Source organism: Hippocampus bargibanti, linkage group LG08, assembly GCF_051943395.1.
Source record: "Hippocampus bargibanti isolate YZ-2025 linkage group LG08, ASM5194339v1, whole genome shotgun sequence".
Taxonomy (NCBI): domain Eukaryota; kingdom Metazoa; phylum Chordata; class Actinopteri; order Syngnathiformes; family Syngnathidae; genus Hippocampus; species Hippocampus bargibanti.
The window spans coordinates 15050944-15061912 of NC_142741.1; the positions used below are offsets into that span (position 1 = coordinate 15050944).

A 10969-nucleotide genomic window follows, 5' to 3' on the forward strand; every position below is an offset into this window, starting at 1 on the left:
TGTGTTTTTTTTTTCTTTTTTAATGGGGGAGGATGAGATTTCTTTTTGAAGGAGTGGTGGGGGTTGGCAGAGTGAAAGGATCCATCAGCTGTAAACATCAGTGCAATACAATGAAACAAACAGCAGATTAGATTGGTTTGCAAGTGAAATTAAAATGCGGTGTTTTTTTAGTGGAAAAAGGAAAACTTCCTTTAGTTTTATTTTAGGAAATATTGTATGTGACAAAAGCGCCTCATTTATTTCATCTGTGTGTGTGTGTTTGTAAGAAAGACGTCCATGTCAACATGTCCGCCGTCTGGCAACCTCCTGACAGACAACCGCTCTCCTTTGTGCTTCTTCCTCTTGATTTCTATTCATTCTGCCATCTTGGGAAGGCCCATGAATCCATTGGGGTGGGCCACATCACTTTTACGGTGAAGCTCAGCAACGCTTGGATTTTTTTTCCTGAAATGTATTGCTATAAATTCTTTTAAAATGGTAAAATAAGTTTTGCACAACATTTGGACACTGTCGATTGTTGGGTCTGCTGAAATAATGTCATTTTGCCCTGTGGAATCTTGCGGACCTCAAACCAAGCTGTCGTGTTGAAGTTTTCATTTTTAATGGATTCCAAACAAGACTTGCACTTGGACCAATGAAAGCAGCAGCCCAAATTCATGTGATATTTTATTTTATTGGCGGAAGGTTTTTGTTTTGTCACATCACAGATCGGTTACATTCTGCTCATATTCTGATTTTACTAAGTTTTCTTGAATGGGTTGATGACTATATTGCTAGCCCGAAACCCAGCAGACAATGTAGCTGTAGAATTGTAGCACACAGAAATCTACATTGTATGCCAGGTTCAGGACAAAGCAAATGAACGAGCTTCCGGATGGCTAAACAGGAAGCCTTAAAAGAAGAATGGTGGAAAAGTTGTGACAGAGAACATCCTGTCCGCTGGGGTCATGGAGATGGAGACGAGCCCCTCCACCCCACCTCTCCAATGGCCCACCAATCGGAAAGCTCTGTAGGTAGCGGGAAGTAGGGCGAGTCGCCAGAGACCCAGTAGCCAGATGTAGCTGCTGATTGCTACACAGGATCTACACTGCCTACTGAGCAAATGACGGCGGCCGTGCGCAAAGGCATCCGGGGATGAGTCCATCTGCAGAAGAAGAGCACATCCCTTTAATTCAAGTCATGGAGCGCTGCCCGAGGGCAGGGGAGGATATGGGAGATTATCCGCTGACGAACATCTCCAAGCATGGCTTTATCAGTGGCAGATTCCTGTCATTCTTTCCCATTAGCCCCGAGGCCATGCCGGCTCCGACTACAACACATAATGGAAGCACTGAGCCGCTCTTCATAAAATATCTTCCGTACACATAGGTGAGGAGCAACAACGCCGCATACCTGAGAGCTCGTGACCGTCACGTTGATCAAATAGATGGTAGACAGCTGACGGTCACTTGATTCCATTGTTGCTTTTATTAAGGACAAGATGTGCCGGCCTTTTCCTCAAATGACTCACATTCCAGCCATTAAGGCGCAACTTTTGCCATGTTGTCATGGTGCACTGTTGTGCCACGCTCATGCCAAATGTAAGAATATTCAAAAGAAGATTTCGAGGCTGATATGGAATGCCAAAATAAGCCAAGCCTTCAAATTGGACCGTTGGAAGTCACTGTTTTATTTATGTATGTATGTATGTATGTATGTATGTATGTATGTATGTATGTATGTATGTATGTATGTATGTATGTATGTATGTATGTATGTATGTATGTATGTATGTATGTATGTATGTATGTATGTATGTATGTATGTATGTATGTATGTATGTATGTATTTATTTATTTAGCTTGTTTGAATAATTACTGTCTCCAAAATGTTACTTGAAAAAAAGGGTTGTCATTTACTTTGGTGCTGTTAAATGTTTTCTAAATATTAGCCTAAAAAAACCATCTGTTGTTATGGTATGGAGAAAAATAAGAAAGAATTATCCTTCGCATGGCTGTGCAATGAAAGACATTTAAATTGCTTTTTTTTCCTTTGGGTTTTGGATTCCTTTTTTGAAATAATTGCTGTCTCCACAATGTTATTTTAAAAAAAAGCAAAGGTTGTCATTTACTCTGATGCTGTCAAATGTTGTCTAAATATGTTGTTGTTTTTAGCTTTATGTTGTTGTTTTTATGACATGGAGAGAAAAAAAAGAAACAATTATCCATTGCATGGCTGTGCAATGAAATACAATTTTAATGCTATTTTTTTCTTTTGGATTCCTTTTTTTTTTTGTTTTAAATCACAACATTCGGAAGATGTGGTCCTCATTCAAAAAACAATGCTAGTCATGTGTATCATGTGAAATGGGTAAAAGAGATGAAAGATAAAACACACAACCAATTTTTTTGCTTCACAGAAAAAAAGGAGGACGCAGGTAAATATTTACCTCTCTTAAAGGCTGTGTCCTGAATTATTTCTTTTGGAATTCCTGGGAAATGCTTGACCATGCTTGACCTGTAACAAAGCAGAAAAAGATCAGTCAGCATCTGAAATTTTACTGGCGGATAGTCTAACACCAAACTGTGGCACAGCTCCACATGGAGATGCAGTATTGATCATTTTGCAGACACGCACGGGTCGATGGATCTGTGAGAAGCATAGCTACACTGTTGTGAGTGGTTCAAACAAAGTAATTTATGTTCAATCAAAATGGCTCCTTTCATTCCCTTTAAATGTGACAGGTTAGGTCAACACAAGGCTTGACACAGCAGAAGATCCTTTACGCCATGAAGTGGGAACTTGGAGACCACCCATATCTGTTTATTTGTGATGTCTAGCCCCGAAGCCCTCCAATCTCCTAATCACTATACAAGTATCATCCAATGGAATGATTTAAGGATTAATAATACAACAAATTTGAGGGTTTGGTCCTGGATGTTCATATATTTATAAGTGAAAAATGTCACGTTTGACCATTAGTCTATCATGCAGCTGTCAGGTTAGTTACTGTCTGAACAGGTATCAAGTTTAGATTGACTTACTACAACTGTTCCGTCAAGCAATTCCGTCAAACAATTCCGTCAAGCGCAGCAACAAGCCGCTAGCTGTTTCTACTGCATCTGTCTGCCGAAATGGCAAAGTCGCACGGCTAACCTTGCGTTTGCACTCACATCAGCTTTTTTTGCAATGTTTTCTCCAAAGATAGGACCTGGTGTGTTATATTTTGTTCAAAAGATTGTGCCAAAAGAGATGAAACTACAAAAATGTGATGCCAATTCAGGAATTTACAAAATGACCAACATGGCCACTTGTGCTTACCAAGAATGTGGAAAAAGAATATTGAATGGAATACAGCAGTGCTCAATGCTTGTCTTCTTCTTTGATTAGCCTCAAATGTTGATAAATTGTCACGAAGCAATGAAAAGCATGGGTGACGTTTTTTTTGTATTTGCATGCGTATAGCTCATCTTAATGACAGTTGTAAAAATACCGTATTTTCCGATGTATAAGCCGCACCTCCGATGAATACTGTATTTAAAAATGTTTTCTAGATACTGTATAAGATGCACCGCAGTGTAAGGTGGACCTTTAATGAATGACAAAAGTTTTGCAAATGTAATATATAAATACAGGCAACATCCGACTTACGACCGGCGCGACTTACGACCACCATAATTATGACCACAACCGTCAGACCCCATTTTTTTTTTTAAACCTACATCTGGAATATACACTACGTATATGCTTTTTCTGAGGGGTGTGTTATATCATGTTTGTGAACTCATGCTTCTGCTATTCACGTAGCTATTCACGACCAGGTTACTACTCTAAAAGAAATATTTAGTGGTCTCTTACTAGGTTTTGAAATAAAAGTTTTATACTCATAACCACTGCTGTCAAGCCATTTATTCATTGCAGGGCTATTTTTATGCATTTTGAGGTTATGTTTTTTGCCCATAAAATTCTCAAATATTATTTTTCAACCCCCATTTTTTTAAAGACAAAAAACAAAAACTCCAAGATTTGGAGATACATAATATGAAGAGAGAAAAAAAATGCTCTATAATCATGTTGTGTAGAAGATATCGTTGGCGCTGCAGGTGCAGGTGTGATATTAACTCGACCAGATCGTCGAGGTTGAGTTTGCCCTCAGGAATGAGAGAGATAACGGTTCTAATCTCTTAGTTACGTCTTATCTCTGACTTTTCTTTCCATGCTTTGGTGATGGTGACACCTCCGGCATATGAAACAATCCCGTTTTTTTCCACTGGAAGTGCAGAGTGAGTTGTGATAATGGCCCGAAGTCGAGGTTCAAAAAAAGGGCTAATAAAAACATGTATTTGCAAATACGTACTTCCATTTTTTCCTGAAATGCAAATACATTCAATCAATGTTGTTTGAGGACACATATTTAAAAAAACTATTCACACTCTCACTTGTGGCAATTTGGTGTCACATCATCCTTCCATGCATTTTTTCAGAATGAGGGGGAAACCAGAGTATCCGGAGAAAACCTATGCATGGCAACTTTCATATTGATTCTGTCTAAAACGGAATTTCTTATTGAGAGCAAAAATTAAGGCTGGATGTATTCAAAAACAAAATTCACCATTGGGAAAATAATGTCTTGTTTGGTCAAAAAAAGGTTAGCGGAAAAAGTAAGAAAACAATTATATATTTGCATTGGACACAGACAACATTACAACCCTGGCTTTTTTTAAGGGGCTACATGAGACAATCTGAAATAATAGGAACAACTTTTGTGATATACTGCAAGTTGCACACTGGAGAGGGGCGGGGCGAAGAATGCCATTCCATTCCTGTCTGCACTGGGCAGGTCTATTCCGAGAGCGTTGTGAATGGCAGTTGATGTGGGTTTCCTCTGAGCTGCCTGGAAGATGACTGTGCCTGACCACATCCACATTCGCACACACAGACACACGCATGCACAAAGTGACAACTGCAACTGCTGCAAACACACACACGCACACACACACACACACACACACACACACACACACACACACACACACACACACACACACACACACACACACACACACACACACACAGGATCGCACATTGTGGGGGAAGCGAAGAGGGAGTGAATTATTACCCAGCTGAAGCCTCAAAGTTGGAGGTGACCACTGGTCAAAAATGTCTGTGTGCGCAAACGTACATTCGATTTGTGTTGCAAACGACACTGGTTAGTGACTGTGCATGTGCGTGTATATATGTGTGTTGTTTCGGCATATGTGTGTGGGTGGGTATGTAGGATGTGTGAGTTGGGTGTGGATGCATTTCCTTTCTCTCAATTGCATGTGGTACACTTCATCTCAAAAGCGCTTCAGACTGTTTAATCAAATGGGAGGCAGTGAAAGAGTAGAGATACTGCGACGGACACTGCGGAATTACTAAAAAACCACGTGTTATCTTGTCCATCCATCCATGTCTTCAGGCAGTTGGTGGGGAATACCCAGAATCGGTTGACAGCCAATCGCAGGGTATACACAGACGAACAACCATCCATCTCACACCCACACCGATGGGCAATTCAGAGTATTCAATTTGCCTGCCGTAAAGGATTTTGGAATGAGGAAGGAAACCTGGAACTGAACCTGGTACCGCTGCACTGTGAGGTTGACGCATGAACCAATTGCCCACGCAGCTACCGGGTCGTCCCATGTTATCCTTCGAAATGCAAAATGAATTGAAAATGACACGTGGTCTTTCAGATCCATGTCCGACCACTACTGCGTACAGTGAAACCTCGGTTTACAAACCCCTTGGTTTACGAACTTTTCGGTTTACGAACTTTACATTTATGAAAATTTTACCTTGGCATACGAACTATTTTTCGGGATACACACAGAGCTGCAACAATGAGTGATGTGTCGTTTGCGGGCTCCACAAATAACCCGCACAAGTCATCTGTACACTTAATGCAAAAAGCTATCAACCCAGCTAAACAGATCACAATTGATGACGAACAAGATACAATTATCACAGAGAAAGCACAGCAAGTTCGTGTCATGTTTTGCGAGGTAGTGATGGCGGGTGCGGATCCCAAAAAGAAGGCAGGAGGGAGCAGGAGGTTGTTTGACAAATTGTATTAAAATAAAGTCAGCAGGAACAAAATATAAAACATCGAAATCATCTGAATGGAAAAAATACAAAGTATCAAAAGAAAACCAAGATTAAAAGTCTGCCAAGATTAAACAAACACATGCACTGCACACAGTGCATACAATTGCATCCAACAGCATACAATGTGTTCAACAGCATTCAATGACATTTAACAATTACTCGAAACCGAATGGTCGTGCCAGGTGTCCTTTTGAGTGTGACTGCTTGGAAACGACCAGCACCTGTGCAGGTGCAGGCGGGGCTGACAGCGCCACCCGTTGGTCGCCAACCAGATCATGACAGTTCGTAAGACAAGGTCCCACTCACTGCATATATATATATATATATATATATATATATATATATATATATATATATATATATATATATATATATATATATATATATATACGCATACAATCAAAGTGGGACACATCTTTTGACCACAATTTCAAGAGGTCAAAAGATGTGTCCCACATTGAATTCATTCATGATGCAATAAATTAGAGAGAAATTTCACGTAAATGACAACATTTGCAAATACAGGTAATGTATTTGGACCAAAATGGTGCAGGGTAATAAAAGATGAAGTCATTGATGTAAAACACGCGTTCACAGCATATGTTTACTTGTTAATCGTAAGGGCCAAGACTATAGGCCTGAAAATGATCTCATTCATCCATGAATATTATTTTCAGGGCACTGGAGTTATGGCAACTGGACTGTTCTGGTTTTCTTACGGACATGACAGTCACGTTGGAACACAGCGTCCACACCTTTGTACTTTTAACGCTTCACAATATTTATTACACATCTTATGCGCCCCAAGCATCGCATTATTAACCAAAACAGTTCAACATATATAAGAGAGATGCTCAATGAAACAGGCTGCATTTCCAGATTGAAAGTGTATCATGGTGTTATATGTCAATGTTAATGTTGGTTAAACTGGGAGTCAGTCTCTAAAGTGTTTTTAAGGATTGCCACCAGGCCAGCAGCCAGAAAAAGACAACAGCAATTAGATATTTAGGTCCACTTGAGGCTGACTGGTGAAAGAAGGATGACAGAATTCTTTTCTGTTCCACATCCAAAGGTTTTTGCTATCCAAGAATAGATCAATCAGATGGTCAATGCCACACAGACTGGTGAAATATGTTTTCTTTCATTGTCATGACGCTTATATTAAATGCCTCGCTGTTAAACTAAAGCCAGAACGGCTTCAAGTGTTGGTCTTGAGACACTCACATCAGCCAAGGGGAGTCTCCAGAGGGAGGCTATATCCTCGTGCCCTGGCCTACAGAGACCCCTCCCTGGGCCCCTCCAGCGGGCTGGACTGACGGGAAAGTTCTGGCACAGTGACCAAGAAAAAGTAAACTTCTTCTTTAAGATGATTTATGCTTCTTAAGGCCTAGCAAAAAGAACCAGGATAGAAATAAATGCTGAGATGAGAAATAGATAGATTCGCAATCACAATAAATTTTCATATCACTGGACATCTTTTAAGGTTGTGCTATTTTACGCTCGGAGCAGAAGAGCACCCGGACAGTCATAAATCTGCTTCATTACGCTGAACACAAGGAGACATGGAGGCGACAATGCCATAATGTACACTCTGTTTGCAGCGCAACCCGGCTGCCCAAACCTGACCTGCCCCTATCCGGAATGTCAACACCACATCGATAAATGCACCATACAGAGCCTGGACACTCAGTCAGTCAGTTGACGTGGACACTTTTGTCGAACTATGATCGTGGTCTGGTTCCGCACATGTTTGAGTCAAGCATGTGAATCTTTGGTGAGCTACATTGACCTCAATTTGTCAGGTGAGCGAGGAGACCTTGATCATCTTTTTCAAGCCATAATGTCGACAAGATTATCTCAATTGAGCTTTGTCATGACAAATGTCTCAGCAGCGTTACAACAATGTAAATTCCATATTTGACCAACATCAATGTGAATATACTCTATGTCAGGGGTCGGGAACCTATGGCTCGCGAGCCATATATGGCTCTTTTGATGATTGCATATGGCTCGCCGATAAATATTACATATTATAATACATATTGTCGTTTTTTTCGTCCTTCATTTCCCGTTGGGGCTGCAGTTGCCGGAAAGCGCCATTTTGATTGGATGACACTGACCTAGAATGGCCGAAAGCGCCATGTTGATTGGATGATAGTGGCCGTCATGTTGAAACAGGTAAACGCCCAACTAATCCACTTCACGCCCAACTAGTGCACTTCAGCGTGAAAGCACCGGAGCATTAGAGGAGAGAAAATGTTCTGATTCTAATTTGCAATGAAACAATACCATCGATGAAACAGTCGAATGTCAGTGACATTTTAACAAACCCCATGTTAACGTAGTAGATTGCAGATAGCAAGTGTGGAAGCTTATGAGCCGTGTCCAGGCTAGCGAGCAGTAACTTCGCCTCTGGACCGGCAAATTTAATTTCATTCCGATCGTTTTCCTGGATTTTTACCAAACACGAGGAACGGAAAACCATCCATGTTAACGGTGAGTACTATCACAAAGTTATTTTAAATAATACATTCTGATATTTTGTTGAAAAGTGGCCGCGCGTGCACGTGTGTGTGTGTGCGCGCGCACGCGAGCGTTTGTATGTGTGCGCGAGCGTGCGTGTGGCTCTCGCTGAAAAACATTTCTAAATATTTTACTTTTATGGCTCTCTTAGTCAAAAAGGTTCCCGACCCCTGCTCTATGTGAATATTTAGTTTGAACCACAAGAAAGAGAATGCTTTGATCGAGCCACAACCACGTAAATGTCTTGGATATAACAGCAAAGAATATATCCCAACATACATGTGACAACACCTACGCCATGATACATCTGCTGAAGTCTCCTTATCGAGCTGCGTCAAGGAGAAAGTCATTCATGTAAATGTTTTACTATAAAAACTTGAATGTCTCAGTAGAACTACAACATAAAAGATGTATTAGAGCAGGGGTGTCAAAGTCATTTTTTTGCCGTGGGCCACATTGTAGTTATGGTTTCCTCTCGAGGGCCGTTATGAATTTAGGGAACCCGTTAGAATGTTGAAATCCCTTCAAATATTACATATAGAGCACACAGCAAATTAATGAATAACTCGTTTTCAAATCTGAAGTCAAGAATAATGACTTTTATTGTGGTTGACATCCAAAAATATGGAATTTTGGCTCAGATTTTAGCAATCATCATGGAATTTAACAAGTTTGATTTGCTTTCGCGGGCCAAAAAAAATGATGTGGCGGGCCGGATTTGGCCCGCGGGCCTTGACTTTGACACCTGTGTATTAGAGGAATTACTGTATCACTATTTTTTATCAGCGTGGCGATGACTACAATGTCCACACCAGGTAAATTGCTTGGGTGAGATAAATGGCTGCAAATGCAGACCTAACAGCCATTGTGCCCTTGCAGTTCTCAGGTCCCCGTCGCACTGTGCTGTCAAAAGGCTTTAGATTTAGAGTGAACTACAGCAACACAAAAACATCAGTTAAGTTCGGACAATGGAGAGCTACTACCGCTCAAAATCCCTAAGCTCAGCTATGACGGTGTCTTCAACATGAACTCACGTGAGCTACAGTAACATAATTGTCTCAATAGCTCTCAAAAACCAGATCATTTTCAGAGTACCACAAAAATAAGCGCACACCAGTAATTTCAACATTGCGACACGATCGAGAGGCTTTTCCCCCCCCGAATTGATCTCTACAGAATGGCTGTAATGACACTGGTGAATGACTAAAGCCGAACATAAAAAGGACGCTTGAAACGGACAATTTAATTAAAAGTCAACAAGTCTGTATTTTGTTTTACTTTTCCAAAGATTTAAAAATCTGGAAATATTCACATTTTTCATGGGGCTTGAGAAATCCTATAAACGCATCAAATCTATGTGTTAAATCATGCTCCCTGGTCAATTTTTTTGGTGAAAGAAAAGACAAACCCTATGTCACGATTACTCATCACGCGCTGGCCTCACAATATATAATAATTATATAATTATAATTGAGCGTGGTGGCAGAACAATTAAACTTTTTACCATTGAAGTGCTGTATTTTATAATCCCACTACCAATAAATTCGGTTTGTTACTGCATGATGAATTCAGCTATTTTTGAATTACCTGTATCTGAATATAATCTAAATTTCAGTTCTGCTTGTAAAATGAAATTATCTGATTGCATGCTGGATGCCTCTTATTTCAATGCAAACTTGATCAGCAACCGTCAGAGTTGTGTTGCAACGTTCTAGGCAACTTGTATGCTATCTAGGTGAGTGCTCTATCCGGGCTGACATGCTTCCACTTTGAATAATCAACCGAGCTGAGTCACTTCGTTCACTGATTACCTTCAGAAAACAAAAGGAACACCTTAAGAACAGGCCGCCCATTTATCTTACTTTTCCATGACGCGTCTCCGCCATGGAGACGCACGCGCGCACGCACACGCACATGCACATGCAGATTTGAACGCAGCCCATATTGGAATTCACACTGAGACCAGGTAGAGGAAGGTATGCCCATATATGAGCATAGGAGGAACTGGGGCAGGTGCGTGTGTTTATTTGTGCGTGCGTGTGCATGTGCGTGTGTGTTTGTGTGTGTGCGTGTGCGTGTGCGTGTGCGTGTGCGTGTACGCGCGTGTGCCGATGCATGTGCGAATGTTTATACGTGTCTATGTGCGCACAAACGGCCACACGCGCATATTAAGTGTAACCGTGACGTTGCCTCCAAGCTCTAAGCTCCAGGTAAGAACGTCAGTGCTGCCATGTTGCTATACAAACAAGCGTGGCGTCACGCAGCCAGAGAAGTGAGGGAGTTGGCATTGTTCTCCTATTGAGCTCACTTTTACTTG

At 41.0% G+C, this 10969-nt stretch overlaps 1 long non-coding RNA gene across 1 annotated transcript in view; it reads right to left on the reverse strand.

Moving 5' to 3' along the window:
• Positions 1-653: 653 nt before the first annotated feature.
• LOC148894632 (uncharacterized) overlaps positions 654-10969 on the reverse strand; it is a 42118-nt gene continuing 31802 nt past the window's right edge. The window contains exons 4-5 of the long non-coding RNA XR_016115785.1: positions 2429-2496; positions 654-1144 (exon numbers count right to left, since the gene is read on the reverse strand). This is a non-coding gene — a long non-coding RNA (uncharacterized LOC148894632). The remainder of the gene's footprint in view (positions 1145-2428; positions 2497-10969) is intronic.